Source organism: Mobula birostris, chromosome 18 (genome assembly GCF_030028105.1).
Source record: "Mobula birostris isolate sMobBir1 chromosome 18, sMobBir1.hap1, whole genome shotgun sequence".
Taxonomy (NCBI): domain Eukaryota; kingdom Metazoa; phylum Chordata; class Chondrichthyes; order Myliobatiformes; family Myliobatidae; genus Mobula; species Mobula birostris.
Window position 1 is genome coordinate 44,171,061 of NC_092387.1, and position 17,724 is coordinate 44,188,784.

Below are 17,724 nucleotides of genomic sequence, written 5' to 3' on the forward strand. Positions count from 1 at the left end.
TGGCGCAACCAGAGTTTTATAGAGCTGCATCATTACCTCACGACCCTTAAACTCTATCCCTCGACTTATAAAAGCTAACACCCCATAAGCTTTCTTAACTACCCTATCTATCTGTGAGGCAACTTTCAGGGATCTGTGGACATGTACCCCCAAATCCCTCTGCTCCTCCACACCAGCAAGTATCCTGCCATTTACTTTGTACTCTGCCTTGGAGCTTGTCCTTCCATAGTGTACCACTTCACACTTCTCCGGGTTGAACTCCATCTGCCACTTCTCAGCCCACTTCTGCAACCTAACAATGTCTCCCTGCAATCTTCGACAATCCTCTACACTATCTACAAGACCACCAACCTTTGTGTCCTCTGCAAACTTGCAAACCCACCCTTCTACCCCCACATCCAGGTTGTTAATAAAAATCACGAAAAGTAGAGGTCCCAGAACAGATCCTTGTGGGATACCACTAGTCACAACCCTCCAATCTGAATGTACTCCCTCCACCACGACACCCTGCCTTCTGCAGGCAAGCCAATTCTGAATCCACCCGGCCAAACTTCCCTGGATCCCATGCCTTCTGACTTTCTGAATAAGCCTACCGTGTGGAACCTTGTCAAATGCCTTACTAAAATCCATATAGATCACATCCACTGCACTACCCTCATCTATATGCCTGGTCACCTCCCCAAAGAGAAGTATTCATTGAGGACCTCGCTCACTTCCACAGCATCCAGGCACATCTTCCCACCTTTATGTGTCTAACAAGCCTGATAGAGTTCTTTGAGGAGGGGACCAGGCATATAGATCAGGGTAGTGTAGTGGATGTGATCTATATGGATTTTAGTAAGGCATTTGACAATGTTCCACACTGTAGGTTTATTCAGAAAGTCAGAAGGCATGGGATCCAGGGAAGTTTGGCCAGGTGGATTCAGAATTGGCTTGCCTGCAGAAGACCCTAATGGGAGTTATCTACAGGCCCCCAAACAGTAGTCTGGATGTAGGGTGTAAGTTAAATCAAGAGTTAAAATTGGCATGTCGCAAAGGTTATGCTACAGTTGTTATGGCGGACTTCAACATGCAGGTAGACTGGAGGAATCAGGATGGTGCTGAACCCCAGGAAAGGGAGTTTGTGGAGTCCCTCCAAGATGGATTCTTAGAACAGCTTGTACTGGAGCTTACCAGAGAGAACACAACTCTAGATTTAGTGTTGTGCAATGAACCGGATTTGATCAGGGACCTCGAGGTAAAGGAGCCATTAGGGGGTAGTGACCATAATATGATAAGTTTTAATCTACAATTTGAGAGGGAGAAGGGAAACTCGGAAGTGTAACTATTACAGTTGAACAAAGAGAACTATGGTGCAGTGAGGGAGGAGCTGGCCAAAGTTCAATGGAACAATACCCTAGCAGGGATGACAGTGGAACAGCAATGGCAAGTGTTTCTGGGAATAGTGCAGAAGGTGCAGGATCAGTTCATTCCAAAGAGGAAGAAAGATCCTAAGGGGAGGCAGTGGCTGACCAGGGAAGTAATGGACAGTATAAAAATAAAAGAGAAGTATAACATAGCAAAGATGAGTGGGAAGCCGGACGAGTGGGAAGCCGGAGGATTGGGAAACTTTTAAAGAGCAACAGAAGGTAACGAAAAAGGCAATACGTAGAGAAAAAATGAGGTATGAAGGTAAACTAGCCAAGAATATAAAGGAGGATAGTAAAAGCTTCTTTAGGTATGTGAAAAGGAAGAAAATTGGGCCCTTGAAGACAGAAGCGGGTGAATTTATTATGGGGAACAAGGAAATGGCAGACGAGTTGAACAAGTACTTTGGATCTGTCTTCACTAGGGAAGATGCAAACGATCTCCCAGATGTAATAGTGGTCAAAAGACCTAGGGTAATGGATGAATTGAAGGAAATTTATATTAGGCAGGAAATGGTGTTGGATAGGCTGTTGGGTCTGAAGGCTGATAATTCCCCTGGACCTGATGGCCTGCATCCCAGGGTACTTAAGGAGGTGGCTTTAGAAATCGTGGACGCATTGGTAATCATTTTCCAATGTTCTATAGATTCAGGATCAGTTCCTGTGGATTGGAGGATGGCTAATGTTGTCCCTCTCTTCAAGAAGGGAGGAAGAGAGAAAACTGGGAATTATAGACCAGTTAGCTTGACGTCGGTGGTGGGAAAGATGCTGGAGCCAATTGTAAAAGATTAAATTACCACACATCTGGATAGTAGTAACAAGATTGGTCCGAGTCAGCATGGATTTACGAAGGGGAAATCGTGCTTGACTAATCTTCTGGAATTTTTTGAGGATGTAACTATGAAAATGGACAAGGGAGAGCCAGTGGATGTAGTGTACCTGGACCTTCAGAAAGCCTTTGATAAAGTCCCACATAGGAGATTAGTGGGCAAAATTAGGGCACATGTTATTGGGGGCAGGGTACTGACATGGATTGAAAATTGGCTGGCTGACAGAAAACAAAGATTAGCGATTAACGGGTCCCTTTCGGAATGGCAGGCAGTGACCAGTGGGGTACCGCTGGGTTCAGTGCTGGGACCGCAGCTGTTTACAATATATATTAATGATTTAGATGAGGGAATTAAAAGTAACATTAGCAAATTTGCCGATGACACAAAGCTGGGAGGCAGTGTGAAATGTGAGGAGGATGTTACGAGAATGCAGGGTGACTTGGACAGGCTGGGTGAGTGGGCAGATGCATGGCAGATGCAGTTTAATGTGGATAAATGTAAGGTTATCCACTTTGGCGGTAAGAACAGGAAGGCAGATTATTATCTAAATGGAGTCAAGTTAGGAAAAGGAGAAGCACAATGAGGTCTAGGTGTTCTTGTACATCAGTCACTGAAAGCAAGTATGCAAGTACAGCAGGCAGTGAAGAAAGCTAATGGCATGCTGGCCTTCATAACAAGGGGAATTGAGTATAAGAGCAAAGAGGTCCTTCTGCAACTGTACAGGACCCTGGTGAGACCACACCTGGAGTACTGTGTGCAGTTTTGGTCTCCAAATTTGAGGAAGGATATTCTTACTATTGAGGGAGTGCAGCGTAGGTTCACAAGGTTAATTCCCGGGATGGCAGGACTGTCATATGTGAAAAAATTAGAGCGACTGGGCTTGTATACTCTGGAATTTAGAAGGCTGAGAGGGGATCTTATTGAAACATATAAGATTATTAAGGGATTGGACACGCTGCAGGCAGGAAGCATGTTCCCGCTGATGGGTGAGTCCAGAACCAGAGGCCACAGTTTAAGAATTAGGGGTAGGCTATTTAGAATGGAGTTGAGGAAAAACTTCTTCACCCAGAGAGTGGTGGATATATGGAATGCTCTGCTCCAGAAGGCTGTGGAGGCCAAGTCTCTGGATGCTTTCAAAAAAGAGATGGATAGAGCTCTTAAAGATAGTGGAATCAAAGGTTACAGGGATAAGGCAGGAACTGGATACTGATAGTGGATGATCAGCCATGATCACAGTGAATGGCGGTGCTGGCTCATAGGGCCAAATGGCCTACTGCTGCACCTATTGGCTATTTATCTCTAATCGGTCCTACCTTCACTCCTGTCATCCTTTTGTTCTTCACATAATTGAAGAATGGCTTGGGGTTTTCCTTTACCCTACTCACCAAGGCCTTCTCATGCCCCCTTCTTGTTCTTCTCAGACCCTTCTTTAGCTCCTTTCTTGCTACCCTATATTCCTCAATCTGATCCTTGATTCCTAAACCTCATGTATGCTGCCTTCTTCCACCTGACTAGATTTTCCACCTCACCTGTCACCCATGGTTCTTTCACCCTACTATTCTTTATCTCCCTCACCGGGACAAATTTATCCCTAACATCCTGCAAGAGATCTCTAAACATCGACCGCACGTCCATAGTACATTTCCCAGCAAAAACATCATCCCAATTCACACCCGCAAGTTCTAGCTTTAAAGCCTCACAATTTGCCCTTCTCCAATTAAAAATTTCCCTGTCCTCTCTAATTCTATCCTTTTCCATGATAATGCTGAAGGCCAGGGAGTGGCGGTCACTGTCCCCCAGATGCTCATCCACTGAGAGATCTGTGACCTGGCCCAGTTCGTTACTTAATACTAGATCCAGTATGGTAGTCCCCCAGTCGGCCTGTCAACAGACTGTGACAGGAATTCATCCTGGACACACTTAACAAACTCTGACCCATCCAAGCCCTTGGAACTAATCAGGTGCCAATCAATATTAGGGAAGTTAAAGTCACCCATGATAACAACCCTGTTATTTTTGCACCTTTCCAAAATCTGCCTCCCAATCTGCTCCTCGGTATCTCTGCTGCTACCAGGGGGCCTATAGAATACCCCTAATAGAGTAATTGCTCCCTTCCTGTTACTGACTTCCACCCATATTGACTCAAAAGAGGATCCTGCTACATTACCCACCCTTTCTGTAGCTGTAATAGTATCCCTGACCAGTAATGCCACCCCTCCTCCCCTTTTTCCACCCTCTCTATCCCTTTTAAAGCAGTGAAATCCAGGAATATTGAGAATCCATTCCTGCCCTGGTGCCAGCCAAGTCTCTGTAATGGCCACTACATAATTCCATGTATGTATCCAAGCTCTCAGTTCATCAGCTTTGCTCCTGATGCTTCTTGCACTGAAGTACATGCACTTTAGCCCTTCTACCTTTACACCTTTTATTCTGCTTCTTTTTCCTTAAAGCCTCTCTATTTGTTAGATCTGGCTTTACTCCATGCACTTCGTTCACTGCTCTATCGCTCCAGATCCCATCCCCCTTGCAAATTAGTTTAAACCCTCCCGAACCATGCTAGCAAACCGACCTGCAAGGATGTTGCTCCCCTCGAGTTCAGGTGTAACCCATCCAATCTATACAGGTCCCATCTTCCCCAGAAGAGATCCCAATGATCCAAAAATCTAAAACCCTGCCCCCTGCACCAACTCCTCTGCCACACATTCAACTGCCATCTCCTCCAATTCTTACCATCACTGTCACGTAGCACTGGCAGCAATCCTGAGAATGCCACCCTTGAGGTCCTGTTCTTCAGCCTTCTGCCTAGTTCCCGAAACTCACACTTCAGGACATCATCCCTCTTCCTGCTGATGTCGTTGGTGCCAACATGTATCACGACTTCTGGCTGCTTTCCCTCTCACACCAGGATGTCGTGCACCCAGTCAGAGACATCCCGGACCCTGGCACCCGGGAGGCAACAAACCATGCGGGAGTCCTTCTCACGTCCACAAAATCTCCTGTCTGCTCCCCTGACTATAGAGTCTCCAATGATGACAGCTCTCCTCTTCTCCGTTCCACCCTTCTTCACCACAGGATCAGACTCAGTGCCAGAGGCCCTGCCACTGTGGCTCACAGCTGGTCAGTCGTCCCCGCCAACAGTATCCAGGATGGTAAACTTACTATTTAGGGGAATGGCTACAGGGGTGCTCTGCACTACCTGTCTACTCAGCTTCACTTTCCCCCCTCTGACTGTCACCCAACGACCTGCTTCTGGCAGCCTAGGTGTGACTACCTCCCTGTAGCTCTCATCTATGACTGCCTCATTCTCCCTTACGAGTCGAAGGTCATCCGGTTGCTGCTCCAGATTCCTAACATGGTCTTCCAGATCGCCCAGCTGCATGCACTTCTGGCAGACGTGACTCTGCAGGAGAGGGTAGTTCCCCCACAACTGCCACACCTCACGAGAGGCACATTACCATCTCAGGAGGCATCGTAAAAACTAACTGGGAACAAGCTCGTCCTCCGCCTCTTCTCCTCAAAGTCTCTCGAGTCAAAGCTCCACTCCTTCACTGGCCCACTCACTCACTGGCCGCTTTCCGCAGGCCGCCCCGCTTGAGCTATCCCTCTATTTATTTGTTTGAGCTGTTCAAACTACTTGGTCACCTGACCTTGATTGCCCAATCAACTGCTTCCTGCTGAGTCTAAGCTATTCAAATCTTGGTTGTCTAATCAACTGCTTGCTGCTGAGCTATTCAAATCTTGATTGACTTGATTGCACAATCCAACTGCCAAAACTGCCAGAATCTCTCGGGTCAAAGCTCCACTCCTTCACTGGCCCACTCTCTCACTGACCGATTTCCACAGGCCACTCCGTTTGAGCTACCCCTCTATTTATTTGTTTGAGCTGTTCAAACTGCTTGGTCACCTGACCTCCATTAACCTTCTACCTACTTGAAAGAGCAGAAATAAAATAGGACTACGTATTAAATGATTTTTCAATTTATTCCTAACTGCAGTATTCAACAGTTCCATAGATCTGAAGATTTTTACCCAACTGTTGAACAGTCTACAAAAAAAAATCAATATTATGAAAAGTGATTACCTTTTATATTGATCTTCACCTAGAATTAATTTTGTTATAACAGCTAAATCTGTTCTATAATGAATAGTGCTAGTAGGATTTCAGAAAGTGACAAATTTAAATACAAACAACCCCAATCAACAATCAATAACTAACCCAAATTAGTTGTACCCGTTTTTAGGACTATTGCTTTCTGTAGCCAATCCACACTAATAATTTCAAGAAACGTATTAACAGACAAAATTGTTATTCCAAACACAATTATCTTTTAAGGTGCCAGAATTCAACGTAAAACAGAAATATTGCTGAGAAAATAGCTAAATGAATAACAGAGAAAATAAAATCACACAGGCATTTTGCTTAAATTGTAAGCTGTGAAAGGTGGTCATAACATAATTATAACTATTCAATATCCATCTTTCAAAAAATTAGCATAGGTCATAGAAATACTCTGTCAAACAACACAAAATAGACACATCAAAGCTGTTCAATTTAAATGTCATTAACTGTAAATTTCTTTTAAATAAATTTGACAGTTTGATACAAAAGAAATCATATTTCATGAACAAAATCACATGACAAGTATGAATACTACACCAATACAGAATATCAATACAAATCCACCACTTGAATTATTGTCAATCATTGTAAACATCGCTCTACATTAGGCAAAAGGTGATGATAACAAAATTCAATTACAGAAGCATGGCCTGCGAGGCATAAATGCACACCAGTTACTTGGAAGGGGAGGGGAGGGAACGCCGACTCAGACCATGAGAGGCCTGCATCGGGCATTTTCTTTTTTGTAATTTTATTTTTATTTGGATAAGGAATTCACAAGTATCATGTGCTTTTCTCACATGTATAACCTTTTCCATTTTTTTATATGTATAAAACTATAATTATTTATACATTAAGTACACAGTGAGATGATATAAAAAGAAATTAGACACAAATAGATAATTATGTACAGTAGAAATTCTAATCTATTAGGCTAAGTAATGGTATTAATTGTTAAGAAAAGTAGTAATAATAGTGGATTAGTAATAGTTTCCAGACATCTCTTCTGGATCACTTCTTCTGGTCCAAAATGTTGTGTGTAAGCCTATGTAACAACCATTGTAGGTGTTTATATCCTAACTTGTTCATGCTTGCTCCTGCCCCCAAACATAATTATCTGATCCCTATGTACTTATTTACTTAATTTTATCATTTTTTATCCCTTACCTAAATCTTTTCCTTTACTTGTATTAATTCTCTATTTTTCAAACAAAAAAAAACAAAAACAGTAAACATTTAGACTAGGGGGTCCTTACATTAGCAATATTACTGTGTTGATGAGAAGAGCAGTATAAATCATTAGGAGATTCATCTAAAGTCTGCTTGCATTGGGGTTATATATTCAATCCATTTATTCCAGATTTGATAAAATTTTTCTTTCTGAATTCTCAGGGAGTAAGTCAACTTTTCCATTTTAAATATTTCCAAGATAATTTTGTGCCAATCTTCTAATGTAGTTGGTATTGGATTTAGTCACTTTCTAGTGATTGATTTCTTACTTGCCGCTAAAAGGGCCTGCAGCAACTTTACGTCTTCCTTCTGTTCAAGAAACAATACATGCCCCAAACAGAGCATCTCAAAGTTCAGAGGTATCTGGGTCCTACGTACCTTAACTAATGTTCTATGAATACCTTCCCAATATAGACTTAATTTAGGACAATCCCAGCAAATATGGAAATGATTTGCCTCCTTGGAGCCGCACCTTCTCCAACACGTCACGTTTGTATCTTTATATTTTTCCTGATATGGGGTCTTAAAGTATCTTATAATATTTTTCCAACAATGTTCTCTCCAAGTCAAAGAATTAGTCAAAGACCACTGAAAGCTGCATATTTTCCCCCTAAGCCTCCTCTGAAAGTACCAACTCCACTTCTTTCTCCCATTTCTCTTTAATATACAATGTGTTTACATTTTTAGCATGGGAGAGTGCATTATATAATCGAGAAACTGATTTACTAGGTATTGAACAGCAAGCTGAATTAAGAATCTTGAAAAATTCTAATTCTACTGTTGATAGGTCTGTATATCTACAACTCTGGTTAAACATAATTTCGTACTTGAAGGTACCTAAAAAAGTCATTGTGTTCTAGGCCATGTTTGTCCTGCAGGATTTGGAACCTTTGTTATACTCTTTTATGTATAAATGAGAGGTAGGTTGTAAGACCTTTCTTTATCCATAATTCAAATCTTTTATCTCCTCTGTTGGGAAGGAATTCGGTATCATATGCACACCATCTGAAGAGTTTTAGCATGTTATTAATTCCACATGAATTAACCACCTTCTGCCATAATTTTAATGTAAGATTTATCCAACTGTTTTTAAATTTTTCCAATTGGGCCATCAATCCTTTGTCAGCTATTGAGGCCTGTAGAGGAAAACTGTCAACCAATCCAAATTCTATTTCCTTCCATCTAGCCTTATATTCCCTATTACACCAATATAACAGAGGGGTTATCTGTGAGGCATACAAATAATTTCTCAGGCAAGGAAGAACCATACCTCCTCCTTCCTTCCCTAACTGTAAGGTGTTATATCGAATTCTAGGTTTCTTTCCTTGCCAAATGAAGCGGGAAATCCATTTGTCCCATTCCCTGAATTGATTATCATCCACCTCCACAGGTAAAGTACGGAAAAGATACAATAACCGAGGAAGAATATTCATTTTTATAGTATTTATCCTTGAATTTAAACTTAAAAAGGGGATAAGATTCCACCTATGCATATCTGCTTTTATCTCTGAGATTAATGGCCCATAATTTACCTGTGACAGCGTTGAAAGATCCTTCTGCAGGGTTATTCCTAAATATTTTAATGATTTAGCTTCCCACTTAAGATCATATGTATCCTGCAATTTTTTGGATGGTGTATAATTTAGGGACATAACCTGCATTTTCTTTACATTTATTTTATAACCTGATATTTTCCCAAAGTCATCCAACAATGTAAACAATCCTATAAATGATTTTTCTGGTTCACTCAGATAGACTAAAACATCATCTGCGAATAACGCCACTTTCTGTTCAATCCTTGCCACCTTGATACCTCTTACGATTTCGCTGTCTTATTAGTTGGGCAAGCGGTTCAATATATAGCGCAAAAAGGAGACGAGAAATTGGGCATCCCTGTCTAGTGCCCCTCTCTAAAATAAAGGAGTCAGAGAGGTCCCCATTTATCTTAATTCGAGCTGTAGGGCTGTCATATAGAGTCTGAATTACTTTAATAAACTTTTCTTGAAAGCTGAATCTTCCTAACACTCTGTATTGGAATGCCCAACTAACCGAATCAAAAGCTTTCTCAGCGCCTAATCCTACTACCATTGTCTCTGTCTCGTTCTTATTAACCTGTTCTAATACATGTAGAGTTCCCCTTATGTTGTCCTGTGTTTGTCTTTGTTGAATAAATCCAGTCTGGTCTAAATGGATTAGGCCAGGTAAGAGTTTTCCCAATCTGCGCGCTAATATAGATGTAAATAGTTTGTAATCTAAATTAAGAACACTAATTGGCCGATAATTGCCACATTCTAGTTTATCTTTACCCTCTTTAGGAATAACTGAAATAATCGCTTCTCTCCAAGAAGGTGGAGTTTCTCTTCTCTGCAAGATCCAATTAAAGGTGTTAAGTAGTAATGGGGCTAACTGTGACTTCAGGGGTTTGTACCACTCTGAGGTAAACCCATCTGAACCCGGGGACTTTCCAGCCTTTAACCTAGAGATGGCCACATTCAGTTCTTTGGCAGTTACTGGTTCTAATAGACTTTCATTTTGTAAATCTGTAAATTTAGGTAGATCTAAAGAATTCAATAAACTGTCTATATAGGGCTCATTGGAGGCCCGGGGTTGGGAGTACAGCTCTCGATAATATACTTCAAAACTCTCTTGAATTTTCCCTATTGTACTCTCCACAAGCTTTGTCTTTGGATTCTTTATTTTATGAATTGTATTGTCTGCTTGTTGTTTTTGTAACTTATACGCTAGTAATCTAGCTGATTTACCTCCTACTTCATAATTCTTTTGTCTCAGGTAAAGAAAATTTCTTTGAGTTTCCAACGTATAAATATCGTCAATTTCACTTTGCAATTTCCTAATTTCCTGTTTTAAATTTGAATTAATTTTGTTGCTATCTACAACTTGAAGTTGTTTTAATTTTCCTTGAAGGTCTGCTAATTTTTGTGCATTGATTTTTTTCATGTGAGTGGTAATGGAAATAATTTTCCCTCTCAGTACAGCTTTCAATGTATCCCATAAGATCACTGGTGATGTTTCTCCCGTGTCATTAAGGTCTAGGTATTCTTTGATTTCTCCCCTTAATCTCTCCATTACTTTCGGGTTATTGAGTATATGTGAGTTTAGCCTCCCTAGTGTTTTCCTTATTTTCCTTTCCAGGATTAGAGACATAGAAACTGGGCTATGATCTGACAGATCAATTGTTGCAATATTACAGTTTTTTTATCCTGAGTCTATCTGTATTAAAGATAAAGAAATAGTCTATCCTTGAATAGGCTGAATGAGGGAAAGAGTAATGTGTATAATCTTACCTAGTGGGATGTAATTTCCTCCACACATCTATAATTCCCAACTCCTCCATCAATAAATTCATTTTCCGAGTCAGAGGTTTATTCTGAGTAACTATTCTTGAAGAATCTAATATAGGATTTAATCTAATATTAAAATCCCCTCCACAAATTACTACCCCTTGAGAACTGACCATTAGGTCAAAAATGTGTCTATAAAATGACCATTCACTACCTGGAGGAGCATAAACATTCAGCAGTGTTATTTCTGTACCTTCTATTCTTCCTGTAGTTTTTACAAATCTTCCATCTTTGTCTTTAGTCTCTGAAATATGTTCACAATTAAGAGTACTTGATATTAAAGTAGCTACCCCTCTTTTGTGGCTCAATTTATATGATGAATAAAATACATGCTTAAAGCCCATTCTTTTTAATTTTCCATGTTCAGATTGGCTCATATGTGTTTCTTGGAGGAAAGCTATTTGTGCCCTCTCTTTTTTCAATTTAGACATAATCTTATTTCTTTTAATTGAATTCAAAACCCCATTAACATTATAGGAAATTATTTTTACCAATTCAATTTGCATTTTTCTCTAGTAGAAAAAAAAACACTCTCCTTTTCTAACCAAACAGTAAGTAATCCCTTCTCAACAGTAAACCAAAATATATAACCATACCCTAGACATTTTTGAACGTATAACATTTGAAAATTTTTCCCGACTTCCCACAGTAAGGCCTGAGCACCGACCCGCCTCAGTTCAGAGGGATAACCTCTATCTTCACCCTGTGTTAGAAGGCCCTCAGCAGTTTGAATAATCATAGAGAATTTTCTCCTATTTATGTCTCGACCATATTGCTATCATTCAAGTTATTCCGTCTAGTTTATTTTCAGATACCAGCTTTCATTTTACCTTTAAGTCCGAATTGCTCTTTTCAGTCATTTCTCTTAATTAGTCTGTATTCTCTGTACATTCGCGTCTGAATATTTGCAGCTTTTCCTTGTAGTTTGACACTCTGGTTCGTGTGGAGCGTCCTCGCCCCACTGACTGCCACGACTTCTGCCGAATCCTCTCCAGTAGCGACTCTGGTTGGATGATAACTTTAATAGGTCGTCCCCGGTCCGCCAGGTCCAACGTTGCCTCCTCCACCGTAGTGTAAGATTTTGTCCCTTCGTCGTAAAAGACTTTCAGACGAGCTGGATACAGGGTCTGAAATCTGATGTTGATTTCCTTCAGGACCCTCCGTATTTCCGCATATTCCTTCCGTCTGGCAAGGATCCCCGGTGCATAATCGTGGTCTAAACTGATTTTACAGTTGCTCCACATGAAACCTTTCTTTTGCCATGCCCGTTTAAGCACCTCTTCCTTCGTTCTGTAACTGAGAAATCTGACCAGAATCGATTTGGGCTGGGCGCCTGCCGGAGGCTGTGGTGCCAACGCGCGGTGAGCCCTTTCTATCTGTAGGTCTTTTGCGGCCGGTATATCGAGGTTCTCTCTAAGCAGCTTCTCCACGAAGGGAATCACCAGTCCGGGTTTACCTTCAGTTCCTTCGGGAACTTCGTAAATCCTCACATTTTCCCTTCTTGAGCGGCCTTCTTGATCTATGAGCTTCCAATGGAGCTGCTCTTGCAGCTTTAGCATTTCTGCTATCACTTCCTCGACGTTTTGTAGCTTCTCTTCAATTCCAACAATCCTCGCTTCGGCTTCATCTATCCTCGAGTTAGTTCTTACTATTTCTCCTTTAATATCCTCCAGCTGTTTGTTGTTATCTTGTCGGAACTCGCAAATCTCTCCGAGAATCAAAGACAGAGTCACCGATTCCCCCTCATTATCTCCGTCCTGGCTTGTCGTGGAGGAGCTAGGCCCGTCGCCTTGCTGCGTCTCTTTACGTTTATCAGCCTTCGGAGTGGACTTTTTAATCTTGTTCTTAGACATCATCCTTGTCCCTTTTATTAATATAGTTATACAATATTAAGTATTCAACTAAATTCGATTTTGGGGCAGTTTACCTTCTTTTTGGCCGAGAGACCTTTTCCTTACGCTGCCATTCCCTTGATGACCCGGAAGTCAACCCCGCGTCGAGCATTTTCATGCCTTACAAGGCGCAGACTGGAAGTCTGTGTGGGGCGCCACTCCTCGCACAGACACTAGAGTAATGTGTGGTTAAGTGCCTTGCTCAAGGACACAAACACGCTGCCACAGCTGAGGCTCAAACTAGCCACCTTCAAATCACTAGACGAACACCTTAAGCACTTGGCCACGTGCTCAATAAGCTTTCATACTTCACAAAAGTGATTAAGTACAGTTATCAATGAGGAGGATTCAATTTTCACATTCTAAAAGATTTTCTTCAACTGGGCTATCAATATAATTAAATATGCTTAATTTCTGAGACATTTAGCATAATGCAGCAAATATTACCACGTTCATGCAGTAACTGGGGTGCAAAAAGCAACTTTAGGACCATAAGACATAAAACAAGAATTAGGCCATTCAGCCCATCAAGTCTGCTCTACCATTCCATTATGGCTACTTTATTATCTGACATATGGTTGACATATGCATGCATCTAAGCAGGTGACTATATGGGTGACCTAGCTGAAAGATCATTTATTACCTGGAATGGCAAAATCCAATCTCACCCCATTGTATTCATAACACACCCTGCCTGAAGTCTGACCAAGAGATGAAAGTATCAAAGCAACCCGCACAAAATGCTGGAGGAATATAGCAGGTCGCTTTTGCTTAAATGGAAAGATGTGGCTCCTCCTATTCACACCAAATGGTTACGTGATGTGATGTCATGTTTAAAGTTAGAGAAGACCCAAGACTTTCCAACATTGTGGGGACCTTTCTGAATTATTTTCAAAACCTTTGATTTGCTGTTAAAGCACAGATGATGACTAACCATCTTTTTTCTTTTTTTTCTATTAATCAGCTTCGCTTGGTAGTGGGTTAGATTTTTTTAATATAAAAAAATTATTTTTCAATGTTATGAACTGATTGATTTGTACAAATATAGGGTAAGGAGTCTTTAGATGTGATATATTTAACATATATTAAAATGTACATAAATTACATTCAAAACAGATTCTGCCAACAATATATCCAAATCAAAATCTATTTGAAACACATTTCTTCATTTGACACATCAATTCCAAATTAGCCTTCGGAACTGTTTTCTCAAGAAGACAGGAGAGGGTAACTGGCACTGACATCAGTACAGCCTTCTATTTCTTGAAGTAGCAAGAATCTCTAAAAATAACTGATATCAAGGAGAACAAAGAGGAAAAATTTCTCCATTTATTCAAGTTAAACAATGCACGAAGGAAGATAATTATGGTTGCTGGAGGTCAATAATTTCTGCAATATCTCTCAATGAACTTTTCAGGACAGTCACCATATCCCATCTACATTGGGCTGCTTTCCTCCACGAAAGGGTCAAGCAGTCATCTTGAAGTAAGTAGTAGATTTAGCACTCATCCACCAAACATTTCCATAATCAGCAATGCCTCGATAATCACCTTAAAGTTCTTAATCATTCACATTATACACAAGAAACTACCCTGAACACAAAATAATCTGTGTAAGCTATGGATCAAAGCCATGGAAAAGATAACTAATCACATTGCACAGGCAACTTCATCACATGAAGCAGTATATATACATCCATTTCCCCACTTTGAGAGAATAACTGAAGGTGAGCAATAAACAAGTACACAGTTGGGAGAGACATCCCAAAAAATGGAAGAACTCAAGGACCTTCCTATGTCATGCAGAGGACAGAAGATCCAGAACTTTAGGGTTTGTTATTGTCACTGTTCTTCACGAGTGAGGAGGTCGGTGATTGTTATTGTGGCTGTTTTTGTTGCGGGGTAGGGGGATTTAGGGGTCTGCGAGTTTTGTTTCTTTACTTTTTCATGCTGGGGAGGGGGTTGGTGTCTTTTCTTTCATCAACATCCATGGTCTTTCTGTATTTAATGGTGATGTGGAGTAGACATATCAGAGTTGTATTATGCATGCATACTTTGACAATAAAATGAACCTTTGATAAAAATAGAACACAAATGAAGTTAACTCCTACACTCATGTGGGTAGTAATTTCTGAAATTTGTTCTTTTCCTGTTGCTTAATATGTATAATTAAATGCAGTTTTCAACATACCTTATAAAATCAGGAGTAGTATATTAAGTTTTAAAAGTCTTCACTGTTCTGGCAGCTGACTCTACACTCACTCCATAGATATTTTGCAAGATTCAAATTCTTGACTAATCCTAAAAGGAAAAAAAATAAAATTTTCAAGAAAATTCAAAACTCATAAACCAAAAATGAAATATCATTCACATTGCACATTGTATGGTATTAAGTTCATATTTAACTACAACAGGGTCAAAATGGTAGTAGCACACTAATTATTGGACTATTAAACTTGGCATATGGACTAACGATCCAGAGACCAGAGTTGAAATATCACTACAAAATCTGTGGGAATTTAATAATCTGGAACTTAGAAAACAAATAGTCTTACTAATAGCCATAAAAAAAATCAAGAAGATTGACAAGAAAGCTCTGCCAATCTTACAGTCCGTTCTTTTTGACAGACCACACCTACTTCCTTTGATTTACTTTTGGTTGTACTCAGCAATGGACCAATAATACCACAACTACTACATTCACACAAAAAATGGACCATATGGTGTCAATCTAAAGCATTAAATTCAAATGCAGCAAAATAATTTTCTACCCAATCAACTTTCCAAAATTCTCCTCTCAAACATTGAAGAAATTGTAGATTCTCTTGTAGATGTTTGTTTCATCTTTAGTAGCAGATTTTAAAGTTCCAGAAGACTGGAAAGTCTCTAATGCTGTACTGTATACAAGAAAGGCAGTAAAGACAAGCCAGAAGCTACAAGTCAGCACGTCCAACATCAGGATATATCAACCTTTAAATAGGCAAGGTCTAATTAGGGGTAGTTAGCACAACTTTGTGCGTGGGAAATCATGAGGGATACAGATAGGACGAAGAGTATTTTCCCCAGGGACAGAGAACTAAAATCTAGAGCTGGGGACTGTTCTTTTAAACAGGGGAATTGTCCCACAAGTAAGTCAATGCAGCCTAATAATTGCCTAAATCAATAATTCCAAGAATATAACTATGAGCTAAACACCTACATCACAATCCTTCTTCACCAGCATTACCAAACCAACGGAGTTGACAACAAAGGTAGAAACGGATAGACCTTAAATTCCTCAATATTTGCTTCAGAGACCATGATTTTCAGAGGTTGGGTGTGAATGTCATATATCATAGTAAACTGAAATCAAAAGATATTAAAGGGAAAGTACCCCTGTGGTTGAATTCATGCTTTGCAGAAAGCAAGATTAATATTGTTGTTGAAAGTCAACCAATGCAGCCTTAGAAAATTATTGCTACAGCTCCTTAGGGCAGCTGATTTCATTCATTTTGGTTGCTTCCTTAATAACATTCTTTTGATCATAAAGTCAAAAGCTGGAAGTGTTTACTGATGACTGCTCAGTGGTCAACTCCAATCATCAACCAACAAACCCGCCCCCCCCCACCCACTCCCATCTCAGCCATTGAAACAGTCCATTCATTATACAACAAAATTTAGGGAAAGAAATGGCTAATAACTGGCAAGTAACACTGCAAGGCAATGACCAGTTGCAGCAAGAAGACATCTAACTGTTTACCACAATGGTATTACCATCACTGAACCTCCCACTGTCAAACATCCTGGTGTTTACCATTAACAGAAACTTAACATCACCCAATACGTAAATACCATGGTTGCAGCAAAAGGTTGGAGGTTGGGTATGCTGTAGTGAATTATAGCTGCTTACATCTCTAATTCTTTCACCATCTACATGGCACAAGTGAGAAAGAGTAAAGAACAGTCACCTGAATGAGTGCTGCTCCAACAACACTCAATAATCTTGACAACAATAGGCAATGCAGTCCATGAATTGATTCATCACAGAAAACATTCATTCCCTCCATCACAAGTGTACGACTGCAGTATGCATAATCCACACTATGCACTACAGTTACTTGCATGGGCTACTCTGAAAGAACATCGCAAATCAGTGCCTTCTCACACTTGTGTACTTGGGAGGAACCACCATAACCTGGAGCTTCTCTACACGTTGCGCAAAGTTCTGATTTGAAAACATTGCCAGCCCTTCCTTGTACTAAGTCTTAATCCCAGAACTCCTTACCAAGTAATGCTGTGAGCGCACCTTCCCCACAAAAAATGTACCAATTTAAGAGAGTGAAACAACTGCAACTTGCGTGTGGTAACTAGGGAGGGATTAAAATTACTGTCTTTATCAACAACACTCAAAATCTCCAAAAATGAATAAAACAATGATGCTTTATTGCTTTAATAATGCAACAATCAAGACTTTACAGCTGTTAGGTAACCCTATGACTTCTGATATGCTATAAGCAATTATTTGAAAGAAACCACTAATCAGATAACGATTCACTCAAAGAATATAACTACATTTCCAAATTCTATTATACAAATAAGATCTTCCATTTTAACACATTTTAAACTTGCAAGGGACCTTACGCCAGACAGTATCTCAGTAGGTGATCATGTGGTTTCCTGCAGAGTACAGCTACCATGCTTCTTACATCATTGTGCCGTGGTCTAGTATTTTTACACGTGAGGCAACATAGATCATATAATTTACTGGCTCCATAATTACTTTTTATTCTATTATGAGAATATTGTATCAAATTTTTCCCCATTGTTCTCAAGAGTTATAAAGCTTGATAGCACAGAAACAGACCCTTCCAGCTCAACTTATTTATGTCAACTGTAATCTATATTA

At 40.2% G+C, this 17,724-nt stretch overlaps 1 protein-coding gene across 3 annotated transcripts in view; it reads right to left on the reverse strand.

Annotated features, from left to right (window-relative positions):
• The window catches only part of ccser2a (coiled-coil serine-rich protein 2a), a 736,576-nt gene that overhangs the window by 681,504 nt on the left and 37,348 nt on the right, over positions 1–17,724 (reverse strand). For all 3 annotated transcript variants that reach the window (XR_011889642.1, XM_072282572.1, XM_072282573.1), the window contains exon 2: positions 15,031–15,140. The gene's annotated coding sequence lies outside the window, so the exon portion shown is untranslated. The remainder of the gene's footprint in view (positions 1–15,030; positions 15,141–17,724) is intronic.